Consider the following 23,186-nt stretch of genomic DNA (forward strand, 5'->3'; position numbering starts at 1 on the left):
CTGTCTATTGCTCCATTGCTCTTCGAAACGTGAATCTGCTCCTCACTCTCTTCTCTAAAACTGCCCATAATAGTTCAATTGTATCGAGGTCTGGAGATTGTGCTGGTCAGGAGAAATGTTTGATGTTATTCTGATCCTCTTCTACGTGCTACGTTATTATGATCCTAACTAAGTCTGAATCTTAGTGCTGTATATATGATCTTATTATTATTTTGGAATATGGCAGTGTTTGGCAACAATGCCATGAGAGAAATAACTGAATACCACGATATTGCCGCCCAAATCATAGTTGATCCTTCCCCATGATTGTCTGTTGGAATTAGGCAGCCTGGATCATAGACTTCTTTTGGATTTCTCCGTATATAAACCAGTCCCGTTGTAGGAAGTAATGTAATCGATGATTCACCTTGCATTATAAAAGTATAAAAGGTTTAAAGGTATTATTTAAAGGTTAAAGAGTTCAGTTGTTTTCTTCACAGACTCATCCGCTAACGATACCAACGATTTGCCTTCTTTTTCTGTTTTGGGTAGCTTTCTTTAAAATTGATTAAAATCACTTTGTTTCTTGTTATTATTATGTACCTACCAATAGGATACTAAAACAAAGTAATATGCGAGGTGGCTACACCGGTGCTTCAGCTACAATGTTAGTTACTGTTCTGAAATTGTCCAACAAGAAGTTAGCGTTATTTATCAATTATCGTATATTTATTAGCATGCAAAAGGAGCATTTGTTGTGAATTGCTCTCAAATAGGTAAACGATTTTGAGAGAAGACCTGTTCCGCAAACAGCCCAAAACCCACATCGAAAATAAGTGAAGTAGAGCATGAATAGTAATACTATCTACTCCAGATTTAGCTCCCCTAACTTCCAATAAATTCCATCTCAAAAAATGCATGCATAGAAACTTGGTTTTTATCAATCGGTGAGATAATGGCGGTAGTGTTACCGTATTTTAACGGTTTTCCGAATATCAACTTTTCAAATGGTATCAAGAACTTAGTTATCGTTAGATGAAATAGTGTATGCATTGCCATTGATCTCCAGGGCTTGGGCCTACAACCATGATTCTAGTGTTAAAGTACGGGGATATTATTATTATATAATAAACAGAACAGGTCAATTGAAAAGACCCCAGCCTGACGCATAGATGGCCCTACTAGAATTAAATCCATATATTTTTTAGTTAGCCCTAACCCGCAATAGATTAATTATAGCATTTTGAGGGAAGCAACTTTTGTTATCGTAAAAAAATTAATAAAAATGAATTTCGCGTGTTGATAAAATATTGCTTCTTGAAAGGAAAAAATACAGCTGAAGCAAAAAATTAGCTTGATGCCGAGTTTCCGGACACTGCCCCAGGAAAATCGACGGTGAAAGCAGTGGACGCCCAAAAGAGGTTGTTACAAATGAAAACATTTAAAAAATCCACACAATGATTTTGAATGACCTTAAATTGAATGAAATAGCAGACACTCTAAAGATATCAACTGAACGTGTAGTTAATGCAAATCGTGTAATCGTGTAAGCAAATCGCCGAAAAACGGCCGCATCTGAAGAAAAACAAAGTGCTGCTTCACCAAGACAATGCATCGTGTAACGAGTCAGTGAAAACGATGACAAAAATCCATGAATTGGACTTATTGAACAGTGATTAGTCATTAAATTAATTGGATTGGAATTATTATATACCAAGAGAAAAGAAAGTGGCGTTGCATTGGCAATCGTTCCGTAGTTACTCGAAGCATTTCCTGGTGCAATTAAGATCGAATTCTATCGTTGAGTTCGAGGCTGAAGCTATAAGTTTTCAAAAGATGGATTCAGTATCCGACGGTGACCTGAAAAAACACTAGTCATAATCTATATTCAAGTTTAGAATTTGGACGCACACTTGCAGGTCAGGGTGTAGGGCCATCAAAGGCGGAATGTAATAGTTCATTTTCTCATCCGTATGTTTTTGGAATTTGGACTCAAAACTTATGAAACTATTCCTTACGAGGCGACTATCGAAACAGCATCATTTATAAGATCAACAAACGCAAACTGATAGACAAAGGTAGAGGCGGTACTCAAAAAATAATTTTCAAAACTGTCCAGATGGGACAACGACAATATATATCCTTGTGATTGTTTCTTTATGAGGGAGGTGTAATACAGCGCGACTGTTTTTTTTTAAACAAAATAGTATTTTGAAGTAAGTTATTTGTATATAAACAATTGTATAAACCCTTCCGTTATATACCAAATTTCACATGGTGGAGACAAACAAAACGACGGACATAAATAACGTTTCCGAGTAGCTTAAGCCGTATGCAGGCGGCAAGTACGTGCAAACAACAAAAGGGCGCCTTCAATTATTTTTTTATAGAAGGATTAACTCGCGCCTATTCTCAATGGTGTCCGTGTAGATCTGATCGCCGGCATGGACCATTACTCTTTGTCACCCACCCTTTCCGCAGCTTAGAGGCTCCAGCCCCGAAAGGTTATTACCGTTATCGCGCTTTTAATCTATTGTTCAGACGGGGTCAAATCAAAATATAAATAGATGGAACTGGTTAGTGTTGGATCGGTAGTTCATAACTCTTACCATTCATATAATCGATATATTCATAAAATCAATTAAAAACGATAGATTATTTAGATATTATGTTAGTTTTAGCCGATAATTTTATCATGTGAATAAAATTTTAAACAGAGAGCATTAATAATGTTATAGTAATTAAATTAAATGAATTAAATAAACATTATTTATAATTTAACTGCTGACGATATTTTATTAAAACTAAATCTGAACTAAAATTGAGTTCATACAAATCACAATTATTTTTTCAAAAATTTTCAGAAATAATTAAATTTTATAGATACAGACAGATAATCAATCAATTTTAGACAAAATTAAAAACATAATAATTAAATAATTAAAAAATAATATACATTATCTTTTATATATCTTTTATTTTTGCAAGGTATGTCGAATTCTATTCGCCGAATAACCTGCAAGCTGTATTTGCAAGTTGTGGCATTTTAGGGTTACTTGAAACCTAATAACTTTGTTCCAAATTCAGCGTTGCCAAAATAAAGTTAAAATAATGTAATCAACTAAGAACTGCAGTGGTCTCGAATTGCCTCTCAATAGGGAAGGTTGTTAAATCACACCAACATGATTAAAACAAGATTGAAACTAATCAAGGAACACGAACTTGTATAATGTATGTAAGTGTTACTATATTAAGTTATTAAGCTTGACTTAAGTGGGTCTAATTACATTGTGATTTGTGAAATAAATCCTTATGTATTTAACCTGCACTTGTATTGGATGTGAATTGATCCATATAAAAATGGAAAATAATAATTAATGAAATTTTAATTAAGATATATATCTAATAAAAGATGCATAAAAATAATAAAATGAGTTCTTGTGATTAGAGTTTGTAAATCAGTATAAAGAGCTGTACTATTAAGTTAGTTTTTATTCATATAGTGTTTCTAACAAGCCAGGAATGTTGTCAATATTACTTGTGTAATACAATATAACACTATATTACTGTGCATTTATTGTTATAGTTGTATTGAGTACCGATTGTAGTAATGAATATTCGTGAAATCATATGACATAAGTAATAACATTTATAGTCAATTCAAAATAGCAATGACATGGGAAACGTCGCAATGTTGCCGCAGCTACTCTGAGTTTTAGTATATTTTGGCTTATTATTCTATTAAATATAATTTATTTTAACATTATAGTACCTTTAATATATTATCGAAGAACTTAAAACTACAATTAATTATACAACCACAATAATTTATAGGTTAGAGTTGTTTTTTTATATATACATTAACATTTTTTCCACACTAGTATAGGTAGGGTTCTAGGCGCGTTTTTTTATGTAGTGGTATCTCCCGAAGGCCTAATCCACATAATTAACAATTTTATATCTGAGTCTTATATTTTACTTTCATTAGAGAGCATATTTATATTTTATGCTTAGTTCTTGTTTATTTCGATGCAATGTGTCCTTGTAAAGTCATTATGATATTACTATTTTTCGCTTTAGTTTGTCCTGTTACTATCTGTATACAACTTTCTTGATAAAACTACAACTGCAATCCCTAATGCATTTGCCATATCTGAAAAACAGTTAGTGTTATTTCTCTCCTCATACATGTTAACAAACGTTCATGTATATTCTGAACAATAAAACACATGCTCATAAAGCTTTCGCTAGCTACTACTAAAGCTTCTATAATACAATTCCCTATAACTAAAGTATATTAATTGTATATTGACCTTTAGTGGTTTCCTCTTTCATCACCCCGTCTTGGTAATTGTCAGCATTGAATCATAAACCGACATTCATAAGGTTTTATTCAATCACTGTCACTTTCAGAAACACTCATCAAGTGAATAACTAAGATGTTTATTTCCAATATATCAAAAACTTGCTCAAGAATCTACCATTTGTCAATTTCTTCTTCAATGTGTCTGATCGCTCTCACACATACCGAAGGTGCTATTTTCAACAATGCCTATTTCCATAAATCCAAACAGTTCTGGTTTGAATATCCTCCTCGACCTGAATATCTATTGTAATAATTCTTTGCAATACCCCGTATAAACTCAATTCAATTAAAAATGCAGTGATAGGGATGAAGACGTAATACTATGTGGCTATAACATTCAGTAATCTTATCTACTATGTATCTTTTCTTAGCCTTATTTCTAAAAAAGTAAATTATACAAAATGCAATTAAATAATTCAATTATATTTACCAAGTAGCAGCATGAAGAACTATATGTCTGCAATAAATAAATGTTATGACTTTTTTATGACCTTTTTTCATCAGCTTTCGTTGTCTTTAAAATATTTATTATAATCTTGCCATGAGCAACCCAATGTACCATTCTGAAATATTCTCATTTAAAAATATAAATTGATATATTTCTTCTTGATTTTGTTATATGTTTTCAAAAATTGTATTCTTTCAACAGCAATCTCTGGAGGTTCCATTAAACCCCTTCGTGGGTTATATTTACACCACTTAAATCCTATATTATCCAACAATGTACGAATTGATGTTCTACATCTCTCAAATAGCTGTATATCTTTTGGATTTTTATGGATACTTTCCAGACTAACAATTTTCCCTGAAATAATTGTATTAAATTATGTTTCGATTGATAAAACTATTTACTGTTTTATACATTTCGTATATTTGATCTTTGAAAGCCTAAGCTGATCTTGATTCCTCACCTGTTTCGCATAAACACGGTTTCATTTTGGCGAATTTAAGTTTATATTGTTTTTGCTCTCTTGTGATGTGTTAGTGACCGTATCCGTACTAATACACAGTGAAGCTGCAAGGCGCAAAAAAATATTTTCAATAAAAACCGCGGCGATTTCAATTTTATTAAAACAAAGCGGTAAAACAACGTTTGCCGGTTTATAACCCGTAATTATAACATTTTGAGGAATTTTCGGAAGTTTGGCAAACGCACAACTTTTGCAGGCTCATTCTGTTACATATTCGGACTTCTATAACCGCATTCTATCTCTTTTTAAATAGAATAAAATGACAAGGATAACATTGTCTGACTGTAGAACGAATTTACAACTTTAGACAGGCATATATTGACACTCGTGTTACTGCTATTTTGAATTGGCTATATGTCAATAATACGACATATTTTTTAGTTTTTTATTTGAACTTAATAAAAATTATATAAAATTTTCAGTATTTTCATGCTCTATTTTAACTTGAACATCGTATAATTTTTCAATATTAAGATAATATCAAGCTGGCTCGATTTTATTGAGAAATATGCTATTTTAATTTAATTCTAATGTATGTTAACTATGATAAACTTAATTATTTAGGTATATATCTATACAAACAATATATCTATATATTAGCTAACAAATTATCAAAATAAGTATTTTATGCTGGAAACAAAAACGCCAACAATACCCCTATTCATATCCACCCTACCGCATCAAATAATTTAAAGTTTGGACCCTCACCACCAACAAACGAACAGACTCCGGGCGGATTTTATCTCGTCATCCATCAAAATTTAAAAGTAATTTTCATTGGGAATTAAAGACGTGTCATCTCGATGTTGAATCAACGCTTCCGGGCTACGAAGTGGAGGGAGTGATGCGGCGAAAGAGTTACTCTAGGGCATTACCGACTGACAGATTCCTATCATGTTCGAAATTACTGTGGGGTCATTCTGGAATGATTGTTTTTCGTGGTTCGTTTCTTGTTGAAAATTCATCAAATGAACATATCAATTCTTTTATTATAAAACTAGACGTCAGCATACGTTATTAACATATGTCGTAGGTCCACTAATAGTAAGCTTGTTTTTTTTTAAATTTATATTCGCTATTCTCATACAATAACAATAGTGTTTGCTGTACAATAATATTTTTGATTAAACAAAAGAAAAAATATGATTTTACCCGGCTTGGTAGCCGCAGTGTTTAAGCCGACACCATGGTTCTTCCACAGTTGCGATTGTCGCGAGTTCGAATGCCGTCAGGGCAAAGTAGGGTCTATTTCAAATCTTCCAGTTTAGATTTAAATTCAGCTATTACAGCATATTGCAGTAAAAATTGAACTATTATTGTCTTCTAGTAAAATAGCACAATTTATTTTACACATAATAAAAATAATATTTTTTGAAGGTCGGCTATAACCATACAATGATGAAATTTTATATTTCCTACGAGGCTTCATATGTTTCTTCCCTCTATGCGTTAATATGATAAATCCCAAATCATATCCGCTATAACTTGGTAGCGTTTGTTTCTGGTGATGCTGCACTTTTCGACTGTCTTACACGCCACTGGTTTTAAGCAAATGTGGATATAATGTATTGCCAACGAAGTTGGATTGATGGTGCTTAAATTCCCCTAGCCTAGCCATTAACTATTAGAATTGGGGAACATCCATGCTTTACAAAACAGCCTCAGTTCGTAGGTATATAACACAACATGTTCAGTGTGTACGGTAAAACCATCAAAGGTGAACTGAAATTGCTGTGAACTAATCACGTCTATCATAACTTGGCTAAAAGCTTACAATTAAAGATGTACGATCAGAATGGGGTTTGATTAGCCGTAGACTATTGGAATTTTGATATGTCTAAACTTAGAAAACCATTTCGTATAGTCTTTACCATGGAAATTTGTATAACAGTGCAAATATTAAATATGTGGTATTCAGAAGATAGTCGAAAGCAAATGGGGATATGAAGATATAGTCGATATGCATAAATTAGTCCATTAAATGTGTAAGTTAAATATAAGTCCTGTTCCTTCAGGAAGGAGGTATAATATGGCGAAACTGATACGGGTATGGTTGTTGGAAACAGCAATGGTGTCCTTAGTCTAGCCAAGGGTAGAGTGTACTACAAGTACTACATGCACTATGTATATTCATGATCTAAAGTCACTAATTTTAAGCTTTTAAATATGTATTTTGAAGGTAAGAATGTATATTTGCATAAAAATGCAATGATAACTAAAGTTATATATACTATTATAGAGTATTTTATTAGATTTGTGTTACATAATAACGAGTTCAGAACATATATAATATTAATTCATGTTGATTTGCCATCTAACATGATATTTCTGAGAGAAAAATAAAAAGTATGAGCCATAAATTGTTGTATAATAAGCTTTACGTGTACTGGTAAAATACATTCTGGTACAAGAGACGTGTTTTCGTGAATTATAAAATGATGATATCTCCTTGTTTGACGCCGCAAATCACAAAATGGTTAAGTGGGTCCCTCCCCCGTACGACAACGGCCAAAACGGTTTTAATTACGAATTTTCCTCATTTCAAAACACATTACTTTTTCACGCGCACCCTCAAAAGAACCATCGCCCGCCCTCGAACAGAAAAGTTATCTCGTTATTTTATCAAGACTTCAAAGTCGCCTGCGAGGGAGGGAGTTAAAAATGTGTCAACCTCGATCAAGGAACGAAATTATGTTTAAAAACATGTTATGAAGGCAAGAGAGAAAAAAATTAATATCTACTAAATTTAGCTGAGTTGATTTTATAATAATCTGTATAGCAAATTTACTAATCAAAATTTTAGTCAATCCAGAAATAAATTGAGAAACGGCAAACATTGAATTCACATCCATTTTGATATATCCTTGTAATTTGTTATATATCTTTTATACAACTTTAATTTTAAAAAACCAGAATTAGACCATATTAAGTTTAGTTGAAGTTAGTATTAACACTTCTTCTAGCTGATATAGTGTGCTTTAATTTTCTATTTTCCTGTACTTTGTTCTTTACCTACTAGAGCTTTTACGTTAATATATGATATTATATAGGAAATATACTTTATTATAGATTGATAAATTAATTTGCACATTTACGTTTTTTTTATGGACAGATTTTGTGTTGTGTTCCTTCAAATTATCTTATAAAATAAATCATTAATTTAAATAAACCTTTAATAACTTATACAATCTTGTGGGTTTTAAGTAACGCTTAAAAAATAGTTTAACCGTTTATCATTTCCAACAAAACACGATATTTTAAATGATTCTGGGTATTCCAGCCCTATTTATATCTTATAGCCTTGAGAGCCAAAGTATTCTATAAAATTTATAAAATATGTTAGCCAATCTTTTAAGAATGCATGTTATTTTATTAAATAGGCTTGATGACTATTCTTGAAAAACTATTTTATGACAATACTACTTATTTGCTTACCTTGGAATAAGTTATTTTGAGAAAAAAAAATGATTTAAAAGAGAAAAGAGACATTTCAACGACGACTAATTTTAAATGTGCGCTAAAACCCCCAAAATCTGAATGAGACATAGTTGTTTTGGTTGCACTGCACGGTTTGCGTTCAAGTCTTATTTATCGATATTTCAATAACTTTAGAGTTATAATTAAATATTGTAATGCGTACTGATGACGTGAGAATTTCTAATGTATTTATGCATCAATAAAAACTCAACAACAAGTTGTGTGTTTCCAATTCAGAAAATTGTTTATTATGTTATAAATATTATTATAAATCAATATTTCGGTGTTTCTTTATTACAATCTATCATATAGATATTTTAACATTTCGTATTGCTATATTTTTGGTATAAATCCACATAGATAAATGCTGTATTAAAGAAAATGTACTGAAGATGGATAATATCATGTAAAACAGTTAAGTTTGGTTCTTCGTCTTTCACAAAGGACAAAAACGTCGAATGTTTTATACCGTTCTATAGTAGACGAGTTGCGTTCCATGGACCGAAACGCCGGTCCCTAGTCTGGAGCTTGTCTTGAAAGTGGTGCTCGTATCGATTTTGCGACGCATCTAATTATAAGGCTGGGCACGTCCGCGCCCGACTCCGCTGACACTGTTCCGGGACTACCGCCCGGTTCCCTCGGGATAAACCACCTCCGCCCGGAGGAAACACTCTTTTATGACACTTTGGATTATTAAAACGGAAAAAACTCGGAAGCCGTCTAAAGATTTTTGCCTTAGACCCGAAACGCTTTGATCCGTCTCGAACACTAAAACTTCACTGGAGTTAATGGACGTCTTACAATACGACGGATACGTTTGTAGCTCGTTTCGTTCTTCATTTTCCATCAAATCCTTTATTACACTCTGTTTGAACGACATTTAAATAGGCGAACAATGCTAAACTCCTGAAGAAACATCGGTCGTTGTAATATTATATATTAAAGATCGTTCTCAAACACAAAATACTTCAACTGATATGATAGTTCGAATTCCATTAGGGCATATGTGTTTTAAACTTATGTTTGAAATTGTCAAGTGTTTAAAGTTTTAATCAAATTAAATCTCATCTCAGTTAAGCTAGAAGCCAAAGAGCCAAATAGCTTCATTCTGTATTAGCAAAGTCCAAATAAGGGATAGTGATAAAAAAGTAACTACAAAGGATAATGAACAAAATAAAATGTTAATAATAATTAATAAATCTGTTTGCCAATTACATTTCCTATATATGTTATTATCGGCAAATATTTCTAAAAATGCCAAGTTAGAAATATTTATATAAAATTAAGATTAATTTTATTTAATTATAATTTAATATAACAAGGTAATGGAATTATTTTTGAATGGCTCTTGTCGGCACGGAGAGAATTGAAGAACATTTCTGTTGGTAGCTAAAGGCTATCACTGCATGATTATTGTATTTATTTGCTTATTTTTTGCTGTAGAATTATATCGAGGTGAGTTTTAAAACAATTTTTATTAGCTTCTTTTAAATTTTATCTATAAACTTTATATGAACAGGTTTAGTTTGGCTTGTTTTGATGTAGCATCACTCTGCTGTATTGATATTCTTTATTGCGCCTTGAAAATGAGCATTAATATTAGGATAGTTGAATAGACGGTTAATTTTGAAACTATAGTATTACCAGAACTGACTGGAGCTATTATTCAATAAAGATGTTGAAAGAAACTAGTCGAATTTTTAGAATTATTTGGCAAGCGGGTTCCTACTAGTATTGATACTTTAATAGCCTTTGACATACTTGGAAGGGCAACCTAATCAAAGAAAAGGCTGTCTTTTGGTGAGATAAGTTAACCATAGTACTGAACTGAGGTCTTATTTTGAGCTACATCTAGGATAATTGCTCGTATTTCAAAGCATTCCCATACACCTGAATAAGTTTAAATTTACCACATTTACCTTATTCATCAGGCAGTCCTTCTATTTTGTTTGTGTTAACAAATGTTACATTTGACATTTATGACATATCGCTACCTCAATTAACATTTTTTTGTTTAGTATTATTGAGTTATTCAAACCAAACTGACGCTAATCATGAAACACTCAAAATTCTATATACTTTTGTTGTTTGATTTGAAGGAATATATTTTTGAAGCCTATCTAACTATTTTAGAAGCTTATGATGATGCTGTTTCCTTATACCTCAAATGCTAGTTTTGGTACCGACGATTTTAAAGAATAAAATTTAATAATAAAACTAAAGACCTGAATTATCAACAAAATTGGAAGACAATGAGTTGCAAGATTTATTGGATGAAAATCATTTTAAGAGCTTTAATATATCTTAGCAGTTGATGATTTTCGAGATGTTTACATAAGGAAATCAAAAGAAGGAAAAAATAGCTACCACAAGTATGGACTGAAAATTCTCAAACATTTCGTTATCGAGGTTACAAGGCAAACTAAAAATATCTGATGGCCTAACGCAACTGGCCATGAAAAGTGGACCTAAGACGTCATTCTCAAGTACTGGTTTAATCAAAGTCATAGGTTATCATGGTGGTATCAACAAACTGTACTACTTTATGAGCTGTTAAATTCGAATAAAGATTTATCCTAGATGCTTACCGCTGTCAACTAAAAATATTGGATGACTTATTGTTGCATAAAAGAGCAACAATAGAGAGTAACAGCCGCAAAGCCATCCTCTTACATGAGAACGTTCGGCCAGACGTTGGAAGAATTATGGAGCACACTGCTGCAGCTTGAGTGGGAAGTTCGACCGCATCTAGTGTACCCCTCAGATATAGCCCCTTCTAACTACCACTTGTTCAGAACGATTCAGCATGGCTTGGCTAGCATAAGATTTTCTAAAGTACAAACATTTATCGACGATTTTATCACTGCCAAATAGATTTTTATTTCTACACGGTGTCACCATGTGGGCCAACAGTCTCACTACCATTTTGTGTCGTGTAGATGTCCAAATTTTATTATGGATAAATATATGCCACAAGAACGAGCAGAATTAGGGAAATTATTTATTGAAAATAATCGTTCCAATGTTACCACTAACTGGAAATTGCATCCAATGGTAGCGGAATTTTTACTCCACTTGTATATGATCCAACGCTTAGCTCGTGCTATAAATAATAATGAATCTTTAATTATCACTGATGGAATTTCTTAAATATTAAATAATTATTTTGATAAGGCAAATATTTACTGCCGAATCTATACCTGTTTGTATAATGGCGGATAGATTCGTCCGTCGTTTTCCGAAGAACTTTTCAGAGTTTGTCAATACGATAATGTCCCAGTTGATCCCTCCCGTCGATCCCCGCTAGACCGCCCGATGAAGCCTGCTTTGCATGATGCAAACGTCACTAAAATTACACCTACCAGAAGTGTATGTAAACCCTTAAGGCGACAGGTTATTTAGAATAAATTTGTCTCCTTGCGCATTATATTTACGGGCACAAGGGATTAGCTCCAGTTAGTTTACATGTAAATTGATCGTTGAGATAATATTTTAGCGGCACCGGCCTGATCTAGATTAATTCGTTTTAATCTGCTTAGAAAATTTCGTAATTTTTTCAATGTACTTGAAGGATTTAATATTGTTTCGGATTATATAAGATTGTTTTTTCGATGTAAAAGATGTAGTGGTTCTTTTGTAATGCCATCATAAAAATTTAGAAATTTTCCCCATTCTCTTCTTCGCAGAAAGCACCGGATCTCTATCCTGATGAAGAAGGGAATGGGCATCCGTGAGCTGTAAAGAAGTTCGAAGAGATCAAATTGGAACAGCTGATGAACGAAGATTGCTACGAGACAAGCCATTTTGAATCGATTGGAGATCATGCAAGTGTTTAACAATGGCCACCATATAAATTAAAATCTAAAGACGCCGAAGAGAGTTTTTCCATATATCAATGTCCAACTGCCTTCACAGCAGAAAAGGAAGGGATTTTGACATCACATAGTTACTGGAGACAAAATGTGGTTTGCTATGACAACCCAAAATCAAACCTTGTGAGGATTTATACAGATTTTGAAAGAAAGAGAGGAGTGTAAAATCTGATGCAGAACAATTTTTCCACTTACAACAGTTACTGTTATGAGTTCAACTTTGTTTTACACAGTTGATAATGATGACATCCTTTATCGAATATATTGATCATGACATTTTTAATACTTGTACAATTGCCTAAGTTGAATGTCTGAAAGCTTGTTAATCGTAGGTTGTGTATATATGTTAAATTGTGAGCTCAATAACTAATAGATTCAGAAGTTGACATTACTGATATACCTGCATTTACGTTATAAGCTTATTTATATTAAAATATATTAAGATTAATTTAATAACTTATCACTTTTATTAATTAATTATCTTCCATACCCGGTGACAGAAATATGTTCTTTCCTTTCATCTAAGATAATATTTTCAATCGAGCTAATAAGTTCAATATTATATTTAATATGCAAAATTAACTGAGTTACCATTGTTATTGTTATTATCGTGGTTTAATAATAAGTTAGTATTATGTTATGTTGTTATAAGGATTCTTATAAGGTTTACTGTTATTTATATTTATATTTTATAAGAGTCTCTATAGAGTCTTACCAACCATAGTTCATCTGAACCTGATCTACTGTTTAACGTGGGCTTCGAAGTACGGTCTTCGGCATTAAGTCTATAGAATGGCAGATGATCGGCTTAGAGACCATCCCAGAGGATATCCAGTGATGAATTTGAACTCTTACCTAATTAGAGGTCACAATTATAAACATAACTTATTTATTTATTTAATAGCTTATCACTTTTTTATTAATTATCTTATATACCTAATGACGAGAAATATATTTCCTATTAAGGCTATTTACTAATATTCAAAGGAATCGATTTATCGAATTGATTTTTTATCAGTAAATTGTTAGTAATTATATTTTACAGTAGCACTTTCCACAAAATTCGTTTTTCGGGGCATTAGTTAAATAGTAGGTCCACCAATGAACAGGCTAAAACGATTTGGTAGAAATACAAATAAACTGAATTAAAATCTGTATGTCAGGATGTTATTTCAATAAATGTCAGAAGGTAATTCGACTCTTTTTGTTATATTTATCCTAATGTTACTAGTTGGTATTGAAAATGAACTTTATGTAATATGCGTTAGTATTTCTGATAAATGTACATGAATAAATTATTCAATGGCTTAAAAATGTATTCATTTATATTTTTGCTACAAAATGAACAATATTCTTATCAATCAATATATATATATATATATATATATATATATACATATATATACACATTTTATTAACGGACAATATTGAAACTATTATCTAATAAAAATCTAAATATATTGATACAAGTTGTGGGCACACATTTTATGTGAACTAAGAAGAGTTTTATGTGGCCAGTGCTGCCGTTAAATGTCACTGGACCTTGGCCATATCTCAGATTGATTATTCCAGCCTTATCTATCACCTTATTTATGATAGTCGTAAATATTCATTTGGAACAGTTACTTTTTCGATGAGATTGTGTTCGATTTACATATTTTATATTAAACCAAACAACGTCGTTTCATTCTGGTTAATTTCGCATCGTGATTAATGACATTATTATTCTAAAATAAATGAGGACTTATTACGTAAAATTATATAGAGTAACGTAGATTCAATTTTACTCTAATATGTTAAAATAGAAAATTATAGCCCCATTTTGATAAAGCATAAATGTATTGTTAATTTATTTTGAGGAATATTTTATAAAAAAAAGAGTATCCTAGAATGCAATGCATTTTATTACATTACTTCATTTACACATTCTACTTTTACAATCAGACTATATATAAGTATATATAAAACTAACTTAAAATAAGGATGATAATTAAAATGATTGTCTAATTGCTAGTGCTATATAGTCTATATCAGAAAAGTACTGCAATTGGAGTGGTAACCTTTCAATTGAGTCTTTAATAGCTTTCTGTGTAGGTACCACATAATGGTAATGGAAGTGATTGTTGTTTTGTTTTTGAACTAGTAGGTCATAACGAAATTGATGATCATTTCTCAATGGGTTTCTTTTGGTAAGCTTGCGTATTGTTTATAAGTCATTACTGTAATAATTTAAATAATTCCTACTTACCAATTGTTTTCTACGGCGAAAATCTTCATTGATGATTTTGCCAATTCTTCATCACCGAACATTAATGACTCTCTGGATGGTTCCATATCTAGCAATTAAAAATCACTATTTTTATAATGCATAAACCATATTCGGCACGCTTGCTCAATCATGATTTTTACTTCCACTGAAATATGTTACGTTGCCCTTTTTGTGTAGAATTTTTGTTATACAACGTGAGACAAAAGTCTCGCTACTATTTTGATTCCCTATAAGTTTGCTCAAAGAAAAGATAAGTAAGTTTGGTTTTCATAAAAAGTTTATTTGGTCTAAAACTAAAATATGTAACTAAAATATGTTATGATGCCCTTTCTGTAGAATTTTTGTTATACAACGTGGGACAAAAGTCCCGCTACTACTTTGATTCCCTATAAGTTTGCTCAAAGAAAAGATAAGTAAGTTTGGTTTTCATAAAAAGTTTATTTGGTCTTTTTCTTTCGTTCTGATTAAAAAATTTTATCGGCTAAATGGGGACCGCGATTCGCTATGCAACTTTCGGCTCCTTTTAAGGCATTTTTCATGACATCCTGCAGTATCTGAAGCTGAATTTCGTCAATTAACACGTTCATTAACATAAAATTTTGATTTAAAAAAACCCATGAGGAAAGGTCTGGTGCTGTTAAATCTGGAGATCTGGCATCGAAAAACGTCATTAATAATAGAATTGTTGAACGAGTTGTGTGGGCTGTAGCCCCATCTTGCTGAAACCACATGTCCTCTAGTCCTTGCTCTTCCATTTCAGGTACAAAATTTCGAATCATGTTTTGCTATCGATCAGCAATAACTGTAACACCTTGGTCATTTTCAAAACAAAAGGGACCATTGACGATTCCAGCATGAATACCACATCATAGAGTAATTTTTATCGGATGCAATGATGTTTCATGAATTAATTGACGATTCTGTGTTCCCCAAATACGGACTGTTCTGTTTATTGATGTGACAAAATATCATCAATTTAGACAAAATATTTTCAATTTCACCAGACGGCCTTAGGATTGCACCACTGTACTCAACACTGGGTAGTAATTTTTGGACCAATTGAATTTTTGTACGGGAGTATTTTCCAATCAGTTTTTAAAATTTGCCTTATACCGCGTGCAAAAATGTGTAACTGTGAACTGTGTCTCCGAATTGATGTTTCTGGAGACTCTGCAACACTATCGCGCAACAGAGCCACATTTTCAGTGTTACGAGAGGTAAGTTGTCTTCCTTAACGAGGCCTGACTACGGTCGTAGCGTACTGTCGAAAATTTGCATTTAAACAATAAATTGTGGCATTAATGGAACGATTATTTTCAATAAATATTGTCACTATTTTTGCTCGTTCTTGTGGCGTATATTTATCCATAATAAAATGTGGACGTCTACACAACATAATGTTTATAGAGCTAAACGTCACATAACCATGATGGTGCGCAATCAAAATGGTAGCGGGACTTTTGCCGACCCTGTTATTAACATTACGTAGTAGCTGAGAGTTTTCAGCAATTAATTAATTAATTAAAGTAATATGTTTGAAATTAATATGAATGCAAATTGTAAACTAGTTGATTATTTCCATGATATTCGTATTATACGAGTAATATACGGAGCATCAACACATGAAAATTGGAAGTTGGAACGCTTTGTCGCCCGTCGCTTTCTCGCAGCCGACGGAATTTTCATTTAACCCATATGTTTCGAGCCTGAGCAGGTTGGGAAATAAAGTTCATTCACTTTCCCCCTATTGAATAATTCATATATCGACCGGCGTTCCAGTCTGACCTTTCTGCTTTTCCCATATTAAGCAGCTTCTGTCGTCGTCGGTTTCCCGGCCAAAAAGGAAACCGCCACGGTCCAGGCGCGGTCCAGCCGAAAGAATGCGTCCTTACCACGCGCGACAAGGTAAAATCGAGACGATTTCCGATAGATTCGTGTTATTCCTTGTGATATAACACACCCTCTTGAACGGGGGGTGTCCGGGAATGGTCCAGGGGTTCGGCGAATAACGATCCACGGCGGCGGGGGAGCCGCCTGCGCCCAAGGTGAGGCGGGAGCGTGCGCATGCCGCTGGCCTTGATAGTGAGGCCGGTGCATCGTCCGCTTTGCAAGGCAAATTAGCTGTGCCGACGACGGCCGCTTTATTTATGGGATTTATGAACTTCAAACTTGAGTGAAACTCAAGTTTAGTTTGCATACACGAGATTTCGGCTGTTTTGATATCGTAAACATAAGCTTTTCGCGAAAAACCGACGCTTTGTTGGGAATCGAACTGTTCGTTGTGTCACCGAGACGAATGTCTTTTGCAATACTTTGGAGTTCTCAATGGATGTAGTAATAACACCTCAAATAGCTCGTATTGTATATTTATTGTCTTGTACTTTAACATTTTTATATATGATTGCTTTCACACATTCTGAAAATCTAGCTTAGCTTGTATTCCAAGTTTTAATAGATAATATATGATGATATTAGACCATTTATTTCATACTTTAGTATATATTTGTTTTCACATTTATATTCTATTAAAGTATAGCTCTATAATATATTTACATTTATACTGTGCTATTTTTTGCGCTTATACTGGCGACATTTATCGAGCAAAAGGAACTTCAGTGAGCCATCAACTGCAATTATCCGTATCAAGCCTACTGAATGGAGAAGTAGTAATTTAGAGATTTTTTATTTACGTAATTTATGAACTTCAAGTTTGGGAGATATATATGATATATGATATCGAAAATAAAATATTTCGTAAAAAATCGACGCTTTGTTCGGAATCGAACTATACTTTGTGTCACTGAAACGAAAATCATTTGCAATATTTTGGAGTTCGCAATGAATGTAGTATTTAGAGCTCAAATAGCTCGTTTTATATACTTATGGTCTTGAATTTTAGAGGAGAACTTTCTTTAATTTGACCTGCAAGCCCATATGCCATACTTTGTCAAAGCCTGATTGTGTCTAGAAAAGCAGCCAAACAGTATATAGGTCCATATTTATTTTGTTTACAAGTCTATGCACTTGTTCTACAGCTTCTTGCTTATTGCGAAACCCAAACTGATGTTCTGGAATATATTTTCTTTTTTCTATTATATAGTTTAGCGTCTTCATATATAATTTCTCAAAAACTTTCGATATTATCGCTAATATAACGATAGGAGGTATTTTTTATAACATCTGGTATTTTTCGTGGGTTAAGAAACATGAATATTTTAGCTACTTTCCAGATGCTAGGAAAATAATTAATTCGTAGCATAGCATTAAATATAAATGTTAATAGTTTTATACAATTTTCTACTTTTTCTTCATTTCTTCATTCATATAAAATTTTACCGTTATTTAGATCATAACCAGGAGCTATTTTAATATTAAGCTCTTATTATTGTTTGTCCTTTTGAAATGGCGAATTTTGAAAGCTAGTAAATTTCTTTCATTCTTTTCAGTTCTTAACTGTTGTCAAGTTACTTTCCTTTTTTCTGCTATCTTTTTCTAAATTGTACATTATATATATATATATATATATATATATATATATATATATATATATATATATATATATATATATATATATGTGTGTGTGTGTGTGTTTTCTTGGAAATGTTTCACTGTTAGGAGTCGCGGGATCTGCTGCCTCTTGTATATTTTTTGTAATGTTTATTACTGCTGTTTCTATATCAATTTCAGTTGTTTCGGTCTAAGTTTTCTCTAACTAATTGTCAGTTAGTTCTACTATTGCATAGAGAAGTTATATTTGATAATAATTTTTGAAGAAACTGTTGCTATTATTGGTGAATGATCAGAAAACAGTTTGAAGCATGATTCTAAACGACACTTTTTGTATCAATATTATTTGTACTACAGAAATCTGCTATAGTGCTTCTTATTTCTGTCTGATGGCCAATATTTTGGTTCACCAGTAAAGATATGTTCAAAATTATGTGTCTTCATCACTTTTAGCAGCTATATAGTTTTTGAGGTTATTGTTCTTGAACGCCACATTAAATGTTTTGCATTGTAATCTCGTCCGGCTACAAATCTATTACCTAGCGTATTAAAGAGGACTTGAAAGTGTTCTGCCTTGCTATATTTTGTTGTCAGTGAAACGAATATGATTTGCAATATATTGTATTTCCCAATAGATGTAGAATTTAAATCTCAAATAGCTCGTATACTATAATTATGGTCTAGCATTTTAACATTTTTATATATGGCTGATTTAATACTTGCTGAAGATCTAGCTTTTCTGGTATTCTGGGTATTAATAGATTTAATATATTATGATATTAGACCATTTATTTTACACTTTAAAATATATTTGTATCTACCATTTATATTATGTTAAGGTGTATTTCGGCATAGTGCAAGTATAGATGTTTAACATTTTTACATTTATACTGTGCTATTTTTTTACATTTATAACGGCGATATTTATCGAGCAAAAGTAGCAATAATATTCACGATTTTTCTGTTCTCTCCATATCATGTTCTCCAAGAAATTGAGAGAAAAAATGAGCTGGAAATAGTCCCAAAAATAGAATTAGTTGATGAGTTCACAACAGTGTTAAACCATGCACTTTTATCATAGTTTCTGTTTTATAATATTATGTTATAGTTGGTTGTATGTAATGTAATATTCTTCATATATGTTTACAAATACTTCAGTTCAGCTCCTCTAAACTTTTCTTAATTCATAGCGTAATTTAAATTAATGTAATTAACTCTTAGTAAGTAATTTAAAATTGATTATTGGGTCATACTGAGATGCTCGATTACATGTTGTATAATTCTTTATTATGTACACCAGTTACATTCAAGAAACTTTGCACCATCTGTTTATAATTTATTGCGGTTAAATACTGTATGTCTAAAGGATACTTCGAAATTTATGAAAATAATTCAAAAACTTCGTGAGGAAATGTTTCCTACTACGTCTTGTGAAACAAACAAAGTTCAGGATCAATTTCATGAAGTTATGTGTCACATTGTCACTCCTAATATTTTTAATTAAATTTTGTCCACGTAAACTTCCTTGCAGCACATTTTAAAAAGCCCATTAAAGTTTGACGTTAGACGAGTTCATTATTTTGTGTATTATCCAGAAATCTGCTGATGCAACAACTGAATATTCCGCCACTAAGGAGCGTCTTCCAAAGTCGTTTCCAGACATTTAACGACACATCCTTACGGAGATGGTACGGTTCAAACTAGCTCCTAATCTGGCTATTTAACGGCCACAATGGCCAGATTACTGTAACCCTTCCGTTTGTTACGAAGTTCGCTCCCTTCGTCTGCGATATTGCCCTGCTCCCAGTTTCCATCCTTTAAGACCACCCCAATTATTTCCAACTTCATTGTAAGGAGGTATTTATTGCTAACGGCATTATCGTCCGCCATTTACATTTTGATTATGTCGCTGTCTACGTTTTAATCCGGTTATTACGGGATGGATCCAGATACTTGCAAGGCGAGTTTATGGCGAAGGTGAGTTGATATCGAACGATATCAAACTTAGATAAAATGTATTTTAGAAATGTTGCTTTGTTCTAATTGAAAGGGTGCACTTTCTTATTTATTTTAGCAACTTGTTATATATTTTGTGCCCTATTGGATAAGTGAGAAAGTATAATTGGTTTTGTAATATATATGAGACTGTAATATATAAGACATTTTTTATAATAAATATGGCAGTATCACTCGCGCTCTGTAAAACTTCTTTCTTGAAAAAACGATCAAAGAGATGTAAAACATGGTCGTTATCCCATTTGGACAACTTGTGATTGTATTAATTTTTTATAATTGTTGGATAAACCGTTGTCCACCTGTATCTCTTTGATAATATTCTGAATTACACTGGTTTTATTAAAATTTTCTTGCAATGGATGGTTTTTGTCAATGACAGAGCAACTAGACCAATACTCTCTGTAGGACACACAGTCCGAAATGCAAGCTTTTGCAAAAATTTCAGTGGACAATATTTCATTTGGAATATTTCCTGATTCCAAGAGTTTCTAAACAAGAGACTTGATGAACAACTTTAACCTATATTTGGTGACATTACAGCCTTAACTGTGATACGTTTGATGTATTCAACTAAATTATGTTTAGAAATAACGTCTTGGTGGTTATTAAAAAAACTTTAAATCAAATCTAAAATTAGTTCATTTTAAGGAAAAGAAGTGGCTATTTTGTTAAGAGGCTGAGGAATTATTTGAAGCTAAATTATATTAAAAAATCAGGGAAGAACATCTTGATTAATATTTACAATATTCTGAATGATTGCACCTTATATATTGATATGTTACATAGGTATTTTTTTAAAACACCATTACTTTTTATTGATAATTCAGATGATGCTAATTGTTGATTCAGAAAATATTAAATATATATAACTGTGGATGCGTAAAACTGGGGACTGTAAATTATATTTTATATGAACACTCTCAAATTGATCAAAGCTTTTAGATTATTGGATTGACTAAAGACGTTGGAATAATATATATAATAATATTATAATCAATTTATAATTTTGTTAATTTAGAGAACTAAACTGTTGGAAACTGTTCATGAAAATGTATCATGAACTAATTTGACTTTATGCCAAGTCGAGAGTATCTTCTGATTAACCAGTACAGTTGTTTGCTTCTGCGACTGATATGCTCGGCTTTTTGTCTAATTCGATATAAATTGAGAACATGAATGAAATACAAATTACTATTGGTTTAAGTGTATTGGGGATTATTCAGACTTAACATAGAGGAAGAAACCAAGAGAAAATGATATAATTGTTCGCCAATTATTTTTTTTCACTTGGCTAGTCTTTTTCCAACAATTTATATAATAAATATTACTAAGGACACAGATAAAACCTAGTCATTATACGTAATTAATGTTAACCTATGTTACAACCAAGTAACAACCTATGTAAAATTTCTTTAATAATTATGTTGTATAGAACGCTACCTGCGTGTAACATATTATTAGCTGTATTTCGAAAATATATTTTCCTTTGTGTCACTCCAATGTTTCGAATAAAGGAACGTTGTCGGCGTGGGCGTGTATATGTACGTCTGTGAGGGAAAGAGCAATAAAAAGTTCTGCCAGTAAACAAAATCGAAACTGTCGTGTTCCTATTCGGAAAAACCATCTACCGAACCAGTAAAGCAATCTTAGCGAGGCGGTCGTATTTAAGGGCCTGGCACTAATGTAAAAGGATGTAGTGGGACCAGAGTGTAACTCGGGTTGCGGTAATCAATATAAGGTAAAGACCCGTGCTGAATACTAAGCAGGATGGCTTCGTCCTGCCGACGCCGCGAGATCTGGAACGCGGCCAGGACCGTCGTTCCCGTTCCGCTTGTCCGACAGGATTTTTAGTGGTGGAAAATAACGTTCTTTGTTCGTTGCTTTTTAGCTTTTAAGACGTATAAACCCGCCGCGCCAAATCTACCGATATAAAAAGGCAACCTGCCAACGAAATTTTCCTTAATAGTTTCTTTGTTCGTTGTTTACTATGTTTCACTCGATTTGTAAGCCGCTTTTTCTAAACGAATAATTTCATTGTTTCGAGTAAAGCTTACGTTTACTAGATATTGAGCACAGTTTTTTCTCATCTTATGTTATGAATTGTGGTCGAAACTTTGACTCGTTTGTTTTGCAGTTCTTCGTTTGCATTGCGTAATAAATTTATAAATATTTTCTATTTAAATATACATAATCTATCCGAAGTAGGATTGACCTCATGCCATCTCAATTTATGATGTCAAAACGATGTAATGTTTGGACATTTAACGTTGATATTTTACTTATTTTAGTTTATTTTAGCTTCGATATATATCAACATTCTAATATATATAAAATAATGAAACAAAAATAATGTTATAACATATAATTTATTTTAATGTTACAGTAAATCTAAGGCATATATTATGGATGGACTTAAACCACAGTTTATTAATCGGTCACAATAGTTTTTAGGTTAGAGTTATATTATTATATTTACATTGGAGGCTTAGTTCACCTAACTAATAGTTGTACATCCAAGTTGCTGTGTTTTCTTGCCAAATCATTCTGATATCGCTGTACTTCTTCTTAGTTTCGTCTGTTACTACTTGTGTACGTTTTTTTGATAAAACTAGATTTAATCACTGCATTTCCTGTAATGCATTTACCATATCTGCAAAATAGTTAGTATTCGTTTCCTCCTCATACAATTTAACCAAAAGCTTATATATATTCTGAAGAATTACACACAT

The 23,186-nt window shown here is 32.3% G+C and overlaps 1 protein-coding gene and 1 long non-coding RNA gene across 2 annotated transcripts in view; one reads left to right on the forward strand and one right to left on the reverse strand.

Moving 5' to 3' along the window:
- Chmp1 (Charged multivesicular body protein 1) overlaps nt 1-23,186 on the forward strand; it is a 395,687-nt gene that overhangs the window by 361,513 nt on the left and 10,988 nt on the right. The window lies entirely within an intron of this gene.
- Nucleotides 1-23,186, reverse strand: part of LOC143194262 (uncharacterized) — a 52,932-nt gene that overhangs the window by 18,680 nt on the left and 11,066 nt on the right. The window contains exon 2 of the long non-coding RNA XR_013005280.1: nt 14,914-15,001. This is a non-coding gene — a long non-coding RNA (uncharacterized LOC143194262). The remainder of the gene's footprint in view (nt 1-14,913; nt 15,002-23,186) is intronic.

The sequence above is a fragment of the Rhynchophorus ferrugineus genome, unplaced genomic scaffold, assembly GCF_030347505.1.
Source record: "Rhynchophorus ferrugineus isolate W39M unplaced genomic scaffold, kcgeb_rfMv2 rfM3, whole genome shotgun sequence".
Classification (NCBI taxonomy): Eukaryota; Metazoa; Arthropoda; class Insecta; order Coleoptera; family Curculionidae; genus Rhynchophorus; species Rhynchophorus ferrugineus.